Here is a 19,929-nt window from a genome sequence, read left to right as displayed (position 1 = left end):
ACGTTCTGTCGCCTCTCTATGTTGACCGATACCTTCTTGACGATGGGATCGGCAGTGGTTCCCCCATTCCTGCCAACATCATCGATTAGTGGCATCACTCCTATTCAAATGTCGAACTATTCGGCGATTACTCTAGCTGTCGTCTTGGAGCCCAAATACACGAGCTTTCTCAAATGCTGACGTCTGTTTATATTCTTGACGCGCTGTCTGTGGGGCATAGTTACTGTCCAACGGAGTATACGGGATTAATTTCGCGAAGGCTTTATGCCCTGGAGGCAACGGCCTTGCCGCAGTGGATACACCGGTTCCCGTGAGATCACCGAAGTTAAGCACTGTTGGGCGTGGCCGGCACTGGGATGGGTGACCATCCAGGCCGCCATGTGCTGTTTCCATTTTTCGGGGTGCACTCAGCCTCGACCGAATAGTAGCGGCTGCGGTCACAGAAAACCATCATAACGACTGGGAGAGCGGTGTGCTGACCACACGCCCCTCCTATCCGCTTCCTGAACTGAGGATGACACGGCGGTCGGATGATCCCGATGGGCCACTTGTGGCCTGAAGTGCTTTTATGCCCTGGTATTGAGATGTCCGCTGTTTACTATCCTGCGCGGTGAAATTGACCCATCGGCCGCCGAAGTTTACAGAGTTGCATTTTCCTCCGATACCTATATGGATATCAATTTGCGACCAATTTTCATAAGACCTTCGTGTGTTATTTCTTTTTCTTGTCTTAGAGTGTATATTTATCCTCCAGAGTCTAATGTGTACAGTAATAATTGCAGCAGCTGATCCTATAATTTCCTGCACCCACACTTTGCTGAAGTCCAGAGAATTAGTATTTACTGACAGAAGTCCAGCTGATTAATTCTAGTGTGATCCCAGATAGAAAACTATAAATACATAGGAACTTCAGAAAGTTCGTTAGAAATGTCGTTCTATGCTAAGATCACTGTGCAACAATAGCGGTGCTTTGTCTAAGAGAGAACGTGTTTCGCGTTTCCCACAGACGCAATTCTGCTGCGGTACGGACAACAGATGCATCACAGTGTGGGAGTGAAATTACGCGGCGCCTGGAAACGTACTCCGCAGTTGAAGTTCAAATGGTTCAAATGGCTCTGAGCACTATGGCACTCAACTTCTGAGGTCATCAGTCCCCTAGAACTTAGAATTACTTAAACCTAACTAACCTAAGGACATCACATATATCCATGCCCGAAGCAGGATTTGAACCTGTGACCGTAGCAGCAACGCTGTTCCCGACTGAAGCAGGGGACTGATGACCACAGATGTTAAGTCCCATAGTGCTCAGAACCATTTGAGCCAACCCGACTGAAGCGCCTAGAACCGCTCGGCCACAGTGGCCGGCACAGTTGAAGTACCGGATAAGTGCGTGCTATATCACATATTATGGATCAAAGGCAATGTCGCATCCGGCCTTAGTGAAATATTGCCAACAATTTGACCAAGGCCGCATAAACGAAGGTGATCGGACGTAGTTGACGCTCATGTTGCACCATGCGACTGCCACATTTTCAGCAAGCTGAAAGAACATCTGGGCGGTGGAGTGAGACAATTTCAATGATGAGAACGTTCAGACAGTTGTTTCACGAACGGCTTTGTGATCAAGGAGGGGATTTCTACCGAACTGAAGGATTAGTAGAACTTTTCGACCGGATTTTACATAGTATTGGTGACTGTTTTGAAAAATAATGTCATGTACGTATCTGTGTCACTTTGAACATAGTGCCGCATTCAGTAAAAGTTAGATGATCTGCCATAATAATGTGTAACTTAATTTTTGAAGTCTCATCATAATTATGTTGCCCGTGAAACAGATTGACGGAAGTCAAATAAACAGCATTTCAAGAGCGCATGCTGATCGTGATTGTGTAAAGAAAGTTCTGTCTACCAAGTTTTGAGATCTGCTGCAGGTTTAGTTTCTGACTTATGATAATCGAATTATTAAAACATATTTTGATCCTATTCAAGAGATAAGTTTGGGGTATATTAGTTTAATTGAACCTGAAATTGTTTTAACAAAACTTTTACATAAGATATTTCTTATTTCATTTCTGCGAACATATGAGTTTAATTTTAGCTTGCTATTTCCTGTGTATGGTTATTTGTTTTTGTGTCATGTCATTAGGCCTGGGTATTGTTGTGTGGACCCGTTTCTGTAGCTGAGGTCGCTAATGCAAAACGTATGTGGTGGCACTCAATTGCGATGTACGCTGGTTCGAATCCTGTTGCGGGAGAATTGTCACTGCCAGTATTTGCGCGACAAGGGGAGGAGCCGTGGTGGCGTAAAGCTCCTGATCACCAGACTTTGCGCCAATGTCCTGGATTAAATTCCAAACTTCTCCGCAGTGTGTCACGAAGTGAGGGCATGGGACACTATTAATGGTTAAGCTTAGCAGCCCCGTTGGTGTCTTCAAGAAGAGTAGGCTGTATGCCGGCTCCGGCTTTCACCTTATCGCTTCCCTTCATCCTCGACAACACAAATCTAACAACACACTGGTCAAGCAGTCATCACAGTCAACCACGCTGCACAGATACACACTTGACTCTTTAAAACAGATTGTAGGAAGGCAATGGCAAACCACGTCCACTAGGAGCTTGCCTAGAACGGCGATGCAGGTTTTCTGCATCTGATTTCCTGTGCTCATTCCCTGAGCTCATTCCCTGAGCATGGGGCTACTTATGCTTGTGTATTATTCTGTGCACTTGTGAGTCAAATATCTTACAGTGATTATAGCAAGGAGAGTAAGGTTTTCTCGCCTGCCCGGTTAGCCGTGTGGTCTAACGTACGGCTTTCCGGAGTGGGAATTAGTGCCTGGTCCCCGGCGGACTTGTGTCGAGGTCCGGTGAGCCGGCCAGTCTGTGGATGGTTTTTAGGCTTTTTTCCATCTGCCTCGGCAAATACGGGCTGGTTTCCCTTATTCCGCTTCAGCTACACTATGTCGGCGATTGCTGCGCAAACAAGTTCTCCACGTACGCGTACACCACCATTACTCTACCACGCAAACATATGGGCTACACTCGTCCGGTGTGAGACGTTCCGTCGAGGAGGGGGTCCACCGGGGGCCGAATCGCACAATAACCCTGAAAGAGTGGTTCGGTGTGGGGCGGAGGAGGGGTGAAGTGGACTGAGGTAGTTGTCGTGGTGTTGTGGACCACTGCGGCTGCGGTGGGAACGGAGCCTCTCCGTCGTTTCTAGGCCCCCGGTTAACATACAGCACAATAAAATACAAGGTTTTGTCCCTAAATATCTAGCAGATATTGGCAACGGAGATTATGGCGAGTTCTATCTTGAAGTTTACTTGAGCAATGCTCGAAATTTTCCATTACATCCACATCTATATCTACATTTACATTGACATATATTTTCGGCAAGCCACCGTATGATGCAAATGCACAGCAGAAGGTACCCTGTACCACTAGTAGTTATTTGCTTTCCTGTTCCACTTGCAAACAGAGCGAGGCGGAATGACTGTTTATATTCCTCCATACGAGCCCTAATTTCTCTTATCTCCGTAGTCCTTATGCGAAACGTACGTTGGCGGCAGTCGAATCTTTCTGTAGTTAGCTTCAAATGACTGTTCTCTAAATTTCTACATCTACGTCTACATCTACATCCATACTCCGCAAGCCATCTGACGGTGTGTGGCGGAGGGTACCCTGAGTACCTCTATCGGTTCTCTCTCCTATTCCAGTCTCGTATTGTTCGTGGAAAGAAGGATTGTCGGTATGCCTCTGTGTGGGCTCTAATCTCTCTGATTTTATTCTCATGGTCTCTTCGCGAGATATACGTAGGAGGGAGCAATATACTGCTTGACTCTTCGGTGAAGGTATGTTCTCGAAACTTTGACAAAAGCCCGTACCGAGCTACTGAGCGTCTCTCCTGCAGAGTCTTCCACTGGAGTTTATCTATCATCTCCGTAACGCTTTCGCGATTACTAAATGATCCTGTAACGAAGCGCGCTGCTCTCCGTTGGATCTTCTCTATATTTTCTATCAACCCTACCTGGTACGTATCCCACGGATCTCAGTAGTGTCCCACGAAAAGAACCTTGTCCTCCCTCGAGGGATTGGCAGTTCAGTTCACTTAGCGTCTCTGTAATACTGACATGTTGATCAATCCTATCGGTAACAAACCGGCCGGCGCGTAAATTCCTTCGATGTCTTTGTTTAATCGTACCTGGTAAGGCTCCCAAAGACACTAGCAACATTCAAGAATGGGTCACGCTACTATTCTACACGCGGTGTCCGTTACCGACGAACCACACTTATCTAGAATTCTCCTAATAAACCAAAGTCGACCATTCGCTTTTCTTATTACCGCCCTTACTTGCTCGTTCCACTACATACCACTTTGCAACGTTACGCCTAGATATTTAACCGACGTGGCTGTGTCAAGCATTATAGTGCTAATGCTCTATTTGAACATTACGGGGATGGTTTCTCTACTCACCTGCACTGACTTACATTTTTCTACATTAAAAAGCAGCTGCTATTCATCACACCAACCAGAAACTTTGTCTAAGCCATTTTGTATTCTCCTGTAGTCACTCAACGACGACACTTTTCCGTATACCAGAGTGTCATCTGCAAAAAGCCCGAGATTTTGCTCACCCTGTCCCTCATGTCAGTTATGTATATAGAGAAGGAATTCCATCACACCACCCTGGGGGCACTCCGGACGGTACGCTTGTCTCTGATCAACATTTGCCGTCGACGACAACGTCCTGAGTTCTATTGGGTGGTTATATTAAAAGTGCAAATACTCACAGAGGTCCAATGTGGGCTGTAATTATCATATGGCAGCGAAACGTGACAGATATTCTAATGCGTGGCTGCAGAGCTGATTTACGCTGGAAAAAAATTAGTTCCAATTTTGGCCACCAGGTTCAAGTGGTTCAAATGGCTCTGATCACTATGGGACTTAACATCTGAGGTCATCAGTCACCTAGAACTCAGAACTACATAAACGTAACTAACCTAAGGACATCACACACATCCATGCCCGAGGCAGGATTCGAACCTGCGACCGTAGCAGTCGCGCTGCTCCAAAAGCGTCTAGAACCGCTCGGCCACCGCTGCCGGCCACCAGGTTCAAATCTGGCGCTGTAAATGCAAGAAACACCTATAGTTATGTTTCCATATGTAATGGATTTGCACGGGACGTGGGAAGGAAAGGGCAAACAAATAAGAAAGGCGTAGCGTTGATTTTATTATTAACCGCTGCTTACAGAATTTGTTCATAATGAGCACTGGAGACGTGAAAGAGATTCTCCATTCGCAAAACGACGTGATCAACAGCTGCTTACAGCAGTTGCGCTGGAATATTAGCAATGTGTTTCTGTATAGTGACCTCCAGATAAGGTTGAGAACGGGTGCATCCATGGTAAACTCATTCTTTTAGATATCGCCCGAGCCAAAAGTCACATTTATTAATATCGGGTCATTCTGCAGGTCATGCATATAGAAAACCTTTGGAGATAACACGCTCCTGTAAGGTTGCATTAAGCCGATATTTCACTGGGTGAGCAACGTGAGGTGTTGCTCCGTCTTGCATGAAAACAGAAGTTTCTAAATAGTTACACTCTTCCAATGGAGGAATTACATGCTGTACAAGACACTTTCCATAGCGTGCAGCCGTCACATTACACCCGGCAGGCCCTCTGGGTGTATTCTCTTCAAAGAAAAACGGACCGAGATTGAAGGTGCTTTTGGATCCACGCCATACAGTCACATACGGCGAGTGCAATGGCTCTGCATGCACAACATGCGCTTTTACAATATCCCAAATTCAGCAGTTCTGGATATTCGCTGTACTCTGTAGTGTAAAATGTGCGTCGTCTCTGCATGGAATATTGCCCGGCCACATGTCATCTTCTTCGTTCCGTGCCAGAAACCGAAGAGCAACTTCACAATGCTGTTGCGGATTGTGAGGTTTCAGCTGCTGTGCCGTCTGGACCTTGTACAGGTACCAGTGTAAAACGGGTCATAGAACTTGGCCCGCTGTTGACCACGGGATGGACAATTCTCGTGACACTGCACGAGCTCTAGCGCTACCCGGGGCACTTATTCCAGATGCCGCACTAAGCTCACCCGTATCTTCTAATTGTGGTATTATCTTGTTTAAACCTTTTAACAGCAAAGGACATCTCGTGTGACCAAAAGTTGGCGACACTCTCTCAATGCACCACTGTAGCTGATACTTTCACATAACGCAGTTTCCATAACAGCGCACAGTGTATCTTTTCGATAGCCATACTGTTCACTCACGTTATGGCTTGTTAAATGACAGCGTCGATGTCATACCGTCATGCAGTGTACAGCACCAGATCCCGACCTGGTGGCCAAAATCGGAACTATTTTTTTTTCCCTGCATAAATCTGTTCCGCATTAATGCATTACCATATCTTCCAAGTTTTGCTGCCATACGATATTTACAGGCCGCACTGGATATCCACGAGTAGCTGTACTTAAATTACAACCAGCCGGTATTACTTAAGAAGTCTTCGAGCCACTGCCATATATGGCAATGTACCTTCGTTAAGGTTGCAGTGGGGCACTGTGTTAAACACTTCCCAGAAATTTAGGGATCTGCCTGTTGTTCTTCATCCATGGTTCGCATGAAATCGTGTGGTAAAAAGGCAAGATGAGCTTCGCACAGGCGATGGTTTCTGATATGTGGACAGAAGTTCCTGACGTTTTCTATGAGGTAACGTCCCAGCCTCGCAGGAAGGTCCACGTGGTTCTGTAGCCATTCAGTTAGTACGTGCTTGTGAGTAGCTGCCATGCAGCTCGTGGCTGCCTGTCCCAGAAGAGTGAGCGCTGTCCTGTGCTGTGCGTGCAGAGGAGCGGCTGGTGGTGACGTGCTGCCAGGAGGGGCCGCGGCGGCCGGTGGCGGACTCTGCCGGCGCCCTCTTCTGCCACCTGCAGCTCGTCTGCCCGCTCTACGCCGTCCCGCTGCAGCTGCGCCGCGACGCACGCTGGGCCGTCGCTTCTCTAGAGCGCCCGGTGAGTCCACTTCTCTCATGCGTGTCTCCAGCGCGGCATACTATCTACATTATTGACCTCTAAAATTGCGACTCCATGAAGGCTGCAAACAACAAACATCAAACTGGCATGAAGTGTAGTACAGAGTCGCAAGAAATTCGCTGAATGCGAATAACTTGGCCTCAGCTGTGTTAGGTACACATGTTATACCTGCTGCTGATATAGGAAAATTTGTCCGGACCACGACTCTGACCCAGATTTCTCACTTACCGCGAGTGCTTGTCTTACCATTAGGCTATCCGTGCACGTCTCCCGGACTGACCGAAACTTACATATGTCACACTGTCTACATCCCTATAGCATAATCTCTTACTTTCATCACTGCATGCTCGCATCTTAACTCAGTATTCCAGCGTTAGTGAGAATAAGGATGTGGGGAGTCGAGATCTATGGCCTAAAGCAGCTGATGGTTATTCGCATTCAGCCAATTTATTTCCGTCTGACAGTGGAAGCTGCAGGTACGAATATCAGTAATGTAGGAAAAGACAGATTGATACTTACAGCAAAGAAGATACGTTGTCAATAAAGAGAGACACACTCACAACATCCACACACACGCACGCACATACACGCACGCACACACACACACACACACACACACACACACACACACACACACACACACACAAGCAGACCCCACGCAAACGCGACCGCCAACTCCAGCATCTCCGGCCCGAGAGCTGTGTGTGTGTGTGCGCACGCGCGAGTGTGTGTGGATGTTATGTGTGTATGAGACTCTTTACTGACAAAGGCTGTGGCCGAAATTTATACGTGAGTGTCTTTTAATCGTGCCTGTCTGCAACTTGACGTGTCTTCTTTACGGTAAGTAGCAATCTGCCTTTTCCTACGTTGTTATTTCCATATAATTTCGAATGGTTGTCCATCATCACCAATGTAAATTTATTCTACACGGGTTGGACAAAATATGGAAATATCGCGAAAAATGCATGCTTGAACACAAAGGCAGATGTTCAAAAAATGGCTCTGAGCACTATGGGACTTAAGTTCTGAGATCACCAGTCCCCTAGAATTTAGAACTACTTAAACCTAACTAAGCTAAGGACATCACACACATCCATGCCCGAGGCAGGATTCGAACCTGCGACCGCAGCAGTCACACGGTTCCAGATTGAAGTGCCTAGAACCGCTCGGCCACTCCGGCCGGCAAGGCAGATGTCAGACAAGCCTGCGATGTTGTATTGACCACGAACGGCACCTGACCAATGTGCTCAAAACGTGACAGGTGTCAGTCGTGGTCAGAACAGTGTTCTGTATAGTTGTGAGTGGATTATGTCGGAACTACATGCATTCGAATCTTGGTAAATTGTTGCTGATCGTATGGCGGGTGCATCCATAACCAAGATAGCCGAAGTGTTTCGAGTTTCAAGAGACACTTTATCGAAGATTTATACCACATACAGGGAGAGCGGAAGTACATCATCCACCAAGTTAAAACGCGGACGAAATGATCGTGATGGACGGCTATTGATGGAGACTGTGACGAAAATTAAGAGGAAGACAGGTGCAAAAGTGCCTTCAGAACTGAATGTCGCACTTGAGAACACTGTCAGTAACAAAACAACGTGAAGGGATCTCCATAAGCAGAGAATGGCAGGACGAGATGGAATTTCCAAAACCGCTCATTAGTGATGCAAATGCTCGCAACAGGAAAACGAGGTGCCTAGGCCATAAAACCTGCACTATGGAGCTATGGATGAATGTCATTTGGTCGGATGAGTCTCGTTTCACACTGTTTCCAACTATTGGCCGCTATTCCTTCCCAAGACGGAAGACGGCCACATCGTGGTATTCTATGGGCCTTATGGCTACTCTGCAAGCTCACTTCACTGCCACGGTTTATATGACCATTTTGGCTCATCACGTCCATCCCACGGTACTACGTTCGTTCCCAATGCTGATGTTGTGTTCCAAGACGATAGGACCCTGTTCACACAGCATGCATCGTCCACGACTGGTTTGGTGAGCAGGATTGTCACAACTCCTCTGGTCACCACAATTACGATATCTTACTATTATTGAGCGTTCGCGGTCTGCTTTGGAATAAAAGTTGCGTGATCGCTAACCACTTCATCAACGTTACATGGAGTTGCCACTATTTTTCACTAAGAATGGTATTCGATTCTCTTGAAAACCATATAGGACCTGTATTTATCCATTCCGAGATGACTGTAAGCTATTTTGAATGACAACTTTTTCCCTACACCGTATTAAGCGTGGTAATGTGTTGTAGTCATTGCCGGTCGGAGTGGCCGAGCGGTTCTAGGCGCTACAGTCTGGAACCGCGTGACCGCTACGGTCGCAGGTTCCAGTCCTGCCTTGGGCATGGTTGTGTGTGATGTACTTAGGTTAGTTAGGTTTAAGTAGTTATAAGTTCTAGGGGACTGATGACCTCAGATGTTAAGTCCCATAGTGCTCAGAGCCATTTGAACCATTTTGTTGTAGTCATTCCATATTCTTGTCCACCCCCTGTATCTCGTCTTTAAGTTTTACAAAGCTGTGTATCACCTTCGTTTTGACGATAATTTTTGACTTCGTAGATAAGAATTTCGTTCACTAGACGAAACCAAAGATTCACTGAAAGGGCATTGCTTTGAGTAAATTATTTCAGGCAGCTGTCCGACCGTTTCCTTCTTTAATCTCACGTCCTATTGCTTCTATCAGCCACGTCTTATATGACATTGAATTTCGATGATAAAATCTTCTCGGATTGACAGCCGCGTCAATTTGTTGTTCTACAGCAACGTTTCAGCAAGTTTCTTACTTGCCATCTTCAGGCGAAGCACATAAGCCTCCTCCTGTCCGGAAACGCATTGGTTTATGAGAGTCTTTTCTCCAATGCATCTGAGGCGTACCACTTGAGAAACAGGGAAGCCAAAAACAAATTAAGTGGTTCCTTAAGTTAGGGACTCTTCAAGAACCACAAAGAAATACTGCGTCATCATGACACTTTGCAGACTGAAGCGTTGCGGGGCGATATGGAAACACTTGGCCTGCATTATACACCAGTATGAGACTTCCCTGTATGAGATTTTCCTGGTCACGACTCCGTGTCCGTGGTCGCTAACGCACGCTTGTGTCCTGGTGCTTGACTCGGGGGTAGCCGGATCGAATCGTAGTGGTAGAAGAAATTCTTATCTCCAGTATTTAACCGGCAAGGGGAAGAGAATAGGTGCTGTAGACTAGGACTAGAATATGTAAAACAGGTTATGGAGAACGTTGGATATAATAGTCACGTAGAGATGAAGAAATTAGCGTAGGATAGGAAACCATTGAGGATAGCATAATCCGTCGAAAGACTGATGAAAAAAAATTAATTTTACTGGCAAACGAGGAGAGATGCAGTCATGAAGTTCCTGATTATCAGACTTAGCCCCAATAACCTGGATTAAATTCAAACCTATCCGCAGTGTCCCATGGCATGAGGGCATGTGACACTGTTAAAGGTGATCGGCCAGGCGAATGAGGACGTCAAAACGCGGTAGTGTCCTTCGTGTTATTCCAGATGAGTGGACGGTGTGCTTCCACCGGGTTTCACCTTCTCCGTTTTCTCATTATCACACAACAAAAATGCGACAGTACATTACACACACACACACACACACACATACACACACACACACACTCACACTACAGTCACCAACACGGCACAGTAACACTTTAGACGCCTGAGATGATAGGGGTGTCAACTAGAAAAAGGCTTCGAATAGTCCGTGAGACACATGAGTTCTTTCATTCATGAAACTTCCCAGTATTATATGAATACGTGGTGTCTGTTTTTCGGACATGGTTGCACATTTGCGTTCGATCTCCAGTGGGAATCTATAATTAGCGAGTATGGAGGACATAGACAGGGATTGCGGATAGATGTCGCTAGATGGGAGTGTGGGTCAGTCAGGGAGCGTGCCGAGAATGTCTGCGCATTTGCGATAAATACTGTGTCCGGGTGAGGCTGCGGTTAGCGCAACTGCCTAGTAACCAGGAGATCCTGGGTTCAGGTCCCGGTCCAGTCTGGCACATACCTTTACTCATCGCCGCTGATTCCACATTAAGTCCCGATGCAGCTGACATAATTAATTCCTTCCATTTCACTTCATTTCTCCACCATCCAGCTTCAATTTACTTCTCAGTATGCCTACAATGCGCGTACAGTCGTGGGCTTAATGATTCTGTTTGGCATTATGGGCATTTGATAGATAATATACGAGCTGTGTGGGTTGGGACAGAGCGCTGGACAACTCTGGATGGCATTACGTTGGGCCCCGTCATTGACAAGCAGAGAGAGTTGGTATGGGAGATTAATATCTCAGCGAACGTCATTTTACAACTGTCGAGAAATTGTAGGAGGGAGGAGACATTCCGCAACATTGGAGGAATGTTTGAAGATACGCTGTAACCCAACAAGCATGTACCACGTGGTTCAGACGTCAGACAGTGTATCTTTTGTTTCCAAAGCAGAAATAAACCAGCTTCAGAAAGAAATTAGTACAAAAAGTTTGACGACAAATTAACGTGAGTATTGGCAGCGGAATAATAATTTCCATTACCGACTTTGTTTGAAGTATGCACCTTAATGTGGACGCTAGCTGCTACATGTAGTCGCGCAGAAAGGAAAATGGCATTCAGCTGAACGAAAAATCTGAATTAAAAAAACGGAAAGTTATTTTAGCATAGATGTGAAGCAGAACGTTACATTTTCAGGTCTGTTTGTGGTTACTGTACCACATATGAATGTAAAATGTGTGCTGGGGGAAAAATGTATGCGTAGCGAGGACAGCATTTCCTGTGTTCATAGCAAATGAAAAATAGAATTTAAATGTTAATCTTCTTCCTGGAAAAGGGATACGAAAGGCTCAACCTTACATACGTGTACGATCTGTTCATATTGCACTTTGATTAATTTTCATATGCGCCATTGCCCTTCCATTCACGCGATTCGGGTGATCGATCAAGGGAAAAATGCATCGAATGGCCAAACGCCACGAGGAGTCAGAGGATGTGATGTCGGTGGTCGGCTGCTGAAACCTGTGCGATTCATTTGTCTCCGTATAATCCTGGTAGAAATTGATTATTGACGCCCCATATTCGAACCAACGGCCGTCTGTCTCACTACAGACCATCGATCGCATCACGGAGCCGACGTGACGTCCGTTCTTCAAACACCTGTGATTGCCCTGAGCGGCGATTTACGCGTGTGGAAATAATACCTCTGCGATATGGAAGATCTATCCTCGACAACGTTGGCTTCGGAAATCAGATTCTTGTGTGATCTCCGATACATTTGCGTCTTGCTACGATCAAAGTCGATTAACTCGTGACGAGCTGATATGTGCACTACGCATTTGTCTGTAATAGTCTGATAAGATTTGCGTCCCACAGGGCCCAACATCAGTGGGATAGTGCTTCTAGTGACTCTTGCCAAACAGGTTATGAATCTGGCAGCGTTGTAACTGTTGCAGTTAATTGTATTCTATTGAATCTGTATCCACACCGTTGCAAACTTTCAAAATTGTTGTTTCTGATGGATCAAAGTAAAACATTTATTTTCAAACAAGTCAATGAAAAACCTTCGGTCGTGTAAAGAATCATTCGAATAACCAGTAAAATTTTGGAGCAAAGACGTGACAGTCTCTGGGGCACATATCTCCCGTCGCACCGTGTCTCGTCTTTATGCTCTAAGACTCACCAGCCGCTTTCCCCTATGACGAAGTTACTTCATGGCCCAACAAACGTTTTTCTTAACTAACTTCAATGGACGCAGCATAGAAAGCTAGTGCCCTGCTCACATTTGTGTCGCAGTATAGCTTATAGAGCCTTTTTGAAAAATAATCCGCGTACAACTATCATACGACCCTTTAATTATACTACCAGTGTCACAACATTAGAGTTGCTTCTTCAGTCACATTTAAATACAGACGAATAGCAAATGGAGAAATTAAAAAATAGCAATATTTTTTAGAAACAAGAAGAGTCTATAGAGAAGGTAGTATAACTTGATATACAAAATACGTAACTGACAAAACCAACTTTAAACACAGTAATCAACTTACTTATTTTCAGAGCATTTACAGGAAGAAACTGAATGCACTGGTCGTCCCATTAATCCCAGTCAGGTTATAATGAATTGGAAAATCAGAATTTAAAACAGGAAGAATGAAGAAGGCGGCCATAAGAGAAGATCAGCCCTAAAAGAACAATAATAAAGTTGTAAAACCAGGAAAAGAGACTTAAGTGTAGAAGTAATATATCAAATAGTAGTCGTGATGAAAAGAGAGCCATATTCTTCATTCCATCTGTTTTAAATTTTGACATTCGTCACTATTCCGACGAATTTATTATAACCTGACTGAGAATGATGGGAGGTCCTATGGGTTCAACTTCTTGCTGCAAATGATCTGAAAATAAGTAATCTGACTACTCTGTTTAAATTTGCTTTTGTCAGTTACGTATTTTGTATATCATTTTATACTATCTTCTCTCTGGACTCTTGCCATATCAGATATATAAAATGGTAACCATAATAGTTGGTTAACTGTTGTGTTTGCTCGATGTGGAGGCATAAGTGAGTATATGTATGTAGTTCCGCCATGTGCTATTATTCTTTATTTAGACGTACCTGAAGATGCGAATCTAATGTGAAACCGCTTGTACTATTAAAGGATCACGCGACCGCTGTTTGCGGTTTATTTTTAAAGAATGCGTGCCTTCATCTACAGATTCCCATATTACTATACAGTTTGCTGTTATGGATTATTCTCTTGTTGATTCATCTTTCGATGCTCTGGGAATCGATAAAATTCTGTAAATGTTGCGGAAAAGTGTGGGCTTCAAAATTCTTGTTTTCAGTAACTGCTTCTTAGGACACATGCGCCATTGCATGCATTTCAAAGAGGTACTGTGGCGGTGCTGATTTCTTTTGGCACGAGATCGTGCAACGATTCGCGCGCCTTTTTTGAGGTGAGTGAGGACCTCGGTTCCATCTTCTGGATGATGTCATCTGATCGCACAAGGCTGGGCAGTGAACGAGTTCCACCGCCATGAGAACATGAGACATGTAGACTATCGGACCTAAGCCTTGACACACCTGCCAAGGACCACTGCTGACGTCAGAGCGTTTGTCAAACAATGGGAGATATTACTATAAACTATGTAGCAGGGCCAGACCTGCAGCGTGCGGAGCCACTGTGCATACTGTATTGACTTGTAAGGACATCAGAGTCCGCTGGGCTGTACTGTATTCTTTACGGGACGGACATCCCACCAAGTAAATAATTACATAAAGCACATGGTAGAGTTTCCAGTATACCTTGTATCTGTAGCATCGTCCCACGTGTCACAGGGCTGTCAGGACAGTGAAATCTGATCCACCAGCTAACAGACCCCGCCAAAGAACTCTGGCGAAGTACGTCAGTTTGGGGATGTTAGGAGGAACTCGCTGCTACGGGTCACGATACGTCCTATACGATGTGGGAGAATCTGAGTAGGATGAGATCTGCAGTACCACGGTGCAAGCGGAAACAGAAGTGGTGGTGACACCTCCGTGGAGAGGCGCTCTTTGGGTAACCTGGACCGCAACATGCATGCATGGCCTTCTCTTGCCAGAAGGAAACTACACGAATCTTTGACTATTAACGATGTACTATTTTGTTCTTGACACTGCAATGTTTTTGTTTGTAGTCTGTATAATTGTGTAAAGACGCGATGTATACAGGGTGAGGCAGCTAAGTCATAACACCCCTTGTATCTCCCCAATCGTAATAAATACAAAGATGCCGTTTGGACGGTGAATTGCAGGGACAGTGCTACTTGAATACATCACTTTTCATTTTTGTGCTTTTTTTATAACAGAGATATGAGGACATCTTTGTTTTTTTTTTAAATGGAACCCTAAGTTAAATTTTAGCGTAACATGATGGGCTTAAAAAGACGGTTTCAAATATGTGTATATCATAATATTTAAGCGAAAATGTTTGAGACACAGATATGTTCTCGTATCGTGTTCGTCCTTCGAAGCGGCGTTGTCCAATGCGATCTTTCCTGTTGTGTAGAGTACATGATAAACGTCGCGAGTCCATCCTTACACAGGAGGACATTAGTGTTTAACGTCCCGTCGACAACGAGGTCATTAGAGACGGAGCGCAAGCTCGGGTGAGGGAAGGATGGGGAAGGAAATCGGCCGTGCCCTTTCAAAGGAACCATCCCGGCATTTGCCTGAAGCGATTTAGGGAAATCACGGAAAACCTAAATCAGGATGGCCGGAGACGGGATTGAACCGTCGTCCTCCCGAATGCGAGTCCAGTGTGCTAACCACTGCGCCACCTCGCTCGGTGTCCTTACACAAACACGCCCATTTACCAGAGAATAGCAATACATACTGCGATATTTTGCGCAAAAATTAACTGATGATGCCGCGCAAATATTATTCAGTTATTTGACAACTGTGATACCAAAATAGTAGACAACATACAGTATTAAAATACTACAAGATGTTAATACATTTTAAGTAACAGAAATACAATTGTAAATTAGAAGGCCCTTATTGGTCATAATTATTTCGTACGTATTTGTTTTTTATTTGGAAATATTTGCTATTGATCACAATACGAAGCAAATACTCACAAAGGTGCAAAATACATACTATACATGATACAAAACTTTACTGAAGCATGTGCTCAAAATGCTTCCCCTCTGCTGCAATGCATATTTGTAGTCGCCGTTCGAATGATTTGTGAACGGCTGCGAGGGTGCCACGTGAGATATTAGCGCACGCTTCGATGATACGTTACTTCATATCGCCTGGCGTAGTTGGTATTTGAGCATACACTTTATGTTTGATTGCTCCCACAGAAAAAAATCAAGAGGGGTCAAATCAGGAGATCGGGCTGGCCACTTCACTTCAGCATGTCGTCCTATCCAAAATCTTGGAACTTTTCATTTAGCAGCTCTGTAGCCACACGGGAAGAGTTGAGCAGGACAACCGTCATGTAGGAACCACATGCACTGACGCGTAGTTAGTGGCACCTCTTCCAGCAAAATGGCCAGAACGTTTAGCAGGAACTATGCATAGTTATTGCCATTTAGTATACACGGAATGATGTACGATCCCACAATGACATTTCCGACGATGCCACACCACACGTTAACACTCCACGGTTGCTGATGCTGTACCTGTCGAAGCCAGTGAGGGTTCTGTATTGACCAGTAATGCATATTATGCAAATTCACATTACCGTGGTTGGTGAAAGTCGCTTCATCAGTAAAAAGCACCAATTGAAAAAACGTTGGATCATCTTGTAGGTGCTGCAGAGCAAACCGGTAAAATTCCTGGCGCCGTTCGAAATCCACGCCGGAGAGTGCTTGATGTAATGAGAGGTGAAACGGGTGAAATCTATGCCGGTACGATATGCGTAGAACACTTCCCTGATTTGTACCACATTACGAGGCGATACGTCGCGATGAAACAGTAAGGTCGTTTGCGCCAACGCTAGAACGCCCTCTTCATGTACCTCGCCAGTTGCAGTTTTCTGCCTTGTCCTCTGTATGGCGTTCCATGATCCCAATTCAAGTAGTTTCTTGCAAATACGTGCAAGAAGCTGGCGCGTAGGACGCTCACGTTCAGGATACAGCTCTCCATATCGCTTTATTGCCCTAACAGCATTTCTTCTGCTTTCACCATACACTAGAAGCATATCTAACTTTTCTTCGTTGGTGTACATGTCTGCTCCAAGAAACTGTGACGGAAATGCGATGTCTCATTACCCCAGCAGTACATTTACACCCTTCTCTCCAGCTACCTAGTGCGTCACCTTGCGGCGTTATCGAGAAGCAGGAAAACAACGCCTTCCCTGTTAAGTTCCTCAGTGGTCAACAGGAAAGGTCACATTGGACAACGCCTCTTCGAAGGACGAATACGATATGGGAACATATCTGTGTCTCAAAAACTATTCGCCTAAATATTATGATATACACATATTTGAAATCGTCCTTTTAAGCCCAGCATGTTATGCTAAAATTTAACATTGTGTTCCATTTAAAAACCAAAGATGGCCTCATATCTCTGTAATAAAAAATAGCACAAACATGAAATGTGGTGTATTCAAGTAACCCTTGTCCCTGAAATTCACTGTCCAAACGGCATCTTTGTATTTATTATGGTTGGGGAGATACAAGGGGTGTTATCAGTTAGCTGCCTCACCCTGTATATTTTCTAAGCTGAGCGAGGTGATTAGCACACTGGATTTACTTCCGAGAGGAACTATATTGATATCCCATCCAGGCTTCAAATTAGGGTTTTCAAGGGTTTCCGAAAATCATTTTTGACGGATGTTGAGATGTTTGCTTTGGGAAGAGTACAGCCGATTTCTTTCGTGACATCTGTCCAAGCCGAGTTTGAATCTGTCTCTAGTGATCTCCTCGTCAGCAGGACGTAAAACCTCACTTCCTTCCGTTATTTAATTTTGGTAGATGACGTCCATGTGACACGAATTAAAGAAAGTTAAGCTGGATGACCTTGATTGGGAGACCTAGACTCGTAGGTCCAGCCGGCTAATCTAAAACGGCTTATTTCTTCCTCCGCACACAATAGTTGTTGTCCTCATGATGTGTTGGAGTTGGGTCTTAAATGTATTTGTTGAATGCAGATGACTGTAATTCTTCTTAGAATAATATGGTATCGTTTTCTTTGTAATTCATTGTTATTAATTTAAGTTGTCTAATTTGTTTAAAACTCTTTGCTGAAACAATACCCGTTTATAATACCGAATTATTTATGTTACTATAAGACGAAAACTGTAAAAGGTACGACCTGTTTTAAAAATACTAGGTGACAGACCTTTGTCTATACAGTAAAGTAAATGAGAAATATCGTGTTCGTGTTGTATGGTGACGAGAGAAAGAAGAGGATAAGACCAGCTGCCTACGTCTCTTTAATGATACCAAGGGGACCACTGTGCTTATCGTTCCCATCTGAGGGGCAGATCGCCGTCAATTGCGTCACAAACTCTCACTTCACAAGATACTGCAGTGATATTTGGCATTTAAGGCAGTATAATGCTGCAAAGACTGGTAATCAGGAACTTCAGCCACCAAGCCTGCCTCCCTTGTCAGAGAAACGCATTTTTTGTCATCTCTCTTTCTAGTAATTTAAAAATGTCCTCCATCTCTATGTAACTACTACACCCAACATCCTCTATAATCTACACTCCTGGAAATGGAAAAAAGAACACATTGACACCGGTGTGTCAGACCCACCATACTTGCTCCGGACACTGCGAGAGGGCTGTACAAGCAATGATCACACGCACGGCACAGCGGACACACCAGGAACCGCGGTGTTGGCCGTCGAATGGCGCTAGCTGCGCAGCATTTGTGCACCGCCGCCGTCAGTGTCAGCCAGTTTGCCGTGGCATACGGAGCTCCATCGCAGTCTTTAACACTGGTAGCATGCCGCGACAGCATGGACGTGAACCGTATGTGCAGTTGACGGACTTTGAGCGAGGGCGTATAGTGGGCATGCGGGAGGCCGGGTGGACGTACCGCCGAATTGCTCAACACGTGGGGCGTGAGGTCTCCACAGTACATCGATGTTGTCGCCAGTGGTCGGCGGAAGGTGCACGTGCCCGTAGACCTGGGACCGGACCGCAGCGACGCACGGATGCACGCCAAGACCGTAGGATCCTACGCAGTGCCGTAGGGGACCGCACCGCCACTTCCCAGCAAATTAGGGACACTGTTGCTCCTGGGGTATCGGCGAGGACCATTCGCAACCGTCTCCATGAAGCTGGGCTACGGTCCCGCACACCGTTAGGCCGTCTTCCGCTCACGCCCCAACATCGTGCAGCCCGCCTCCAGTGGTGTCGCGACAGGCGTGAATGGAGGGACGAATGGAGACGTGTCGTCTTCAGCGATGAGAGTCGCTTCTGCCTTGGTGCCAATGATGGTCGTATGCGTGTTTGGCGCCGTGCAGGTGAGCGCCACAATCAGGACTGCATACGACCGAGGCACACAGGGCCAACACCCGGCATCATGGTGTGGGGAGCGATCTCCTACACTGGCCGTACACCACTGGTGATCGTCGAGGGGACACTGAATAGTGCACGGTACATCCAGACCGTCATCGAACCCATCGTTCTACCATTCCTAGACCGGCAAGGGAACTTGCTGTTCCAACAGGACAATGCACGTCCGCACGTATCCCGTGCCACCCAACGTGCTCTAGAAGGTGTAAGTCAACTACCCTGGCCAGCAAGATCTCCGGATCTGTCCCCCATTGAGCATGTTTGCATGTTTGGGACTGGATGAAGCGTCGTCTCACGCGGTCTGCACGTCCAGCACGAACGCTGGTCCAACTGAGGCGCCAGGTGGAAATGGCATGGCAAGCCGTTCCACAGGACTACATCCAGCATCTCTACGATCGTCTCCATGGGAGAATAGCAGCCTGCATTGCTGCGAAAGGTGGATATACACTGTACTAGTGCCGACATTGTGCATGCTCTGTTGCCTGTGTCTATGTGCCTGTGGTTCTGTCAGTGTGATCATGTGATGTATCCGACCCCAGGAATGTGTCAATAAAGTTTCCCCTTCCTGGGACAATGAATTCACAGTGTTCTTATTTCAATTTCCAGGAGTGTATTTTGCATATTCTAGTATTCGTCAATGTCTACTATTTTCTCCTGTATTGCTCCTTCCAGCACAAGGGTTTCTATTCCCGGTTGAAGTAGCAGAAATCTTACTGCCCGGTACTTTCTTTAGTAACAGTCTTCAATATAATTCTTTCCTGCCCTATTCTTTTTAGTAGTTCTTCATTTAATTACTTCATGGCTCCACTTAACTTTTAACATTCATCAG

At 45.5% G+C, this 19,929-nt stretch overlaps 1 pseudogene; it reads left to right on the top strand.

The window, feature by feature from the left end:
* The first annotated feature begins 274 nt into the window (after positions 1-274).
* On the top strand, positions 275-392 carry LOC126177326 (5S ribosomal RNA; annotated as a pseudogene).
* Positions 393-19,929: the final 19,537 nt, after the last annotated feature.

Source organism: Schistocerca cancellata, chromosome 3, assembly GCF_023864275.1.
Source record: "Schistocerca cancellata isolate TAMUIC-IGC-003103 chromosome 3, iqSchCanc2.1, whole genome shotgun sequence".
Taxonomy (NCBI): domain Eukaryota; kingdom Metazoa; phylum Arthropoda; class Insecta; order Orthoptera; family Acrididae; genus Schistocerca; species Schistocerca cancellata.
This window is presented reverse-complemented; position numbering and strand designations above follow the sequence as displayed.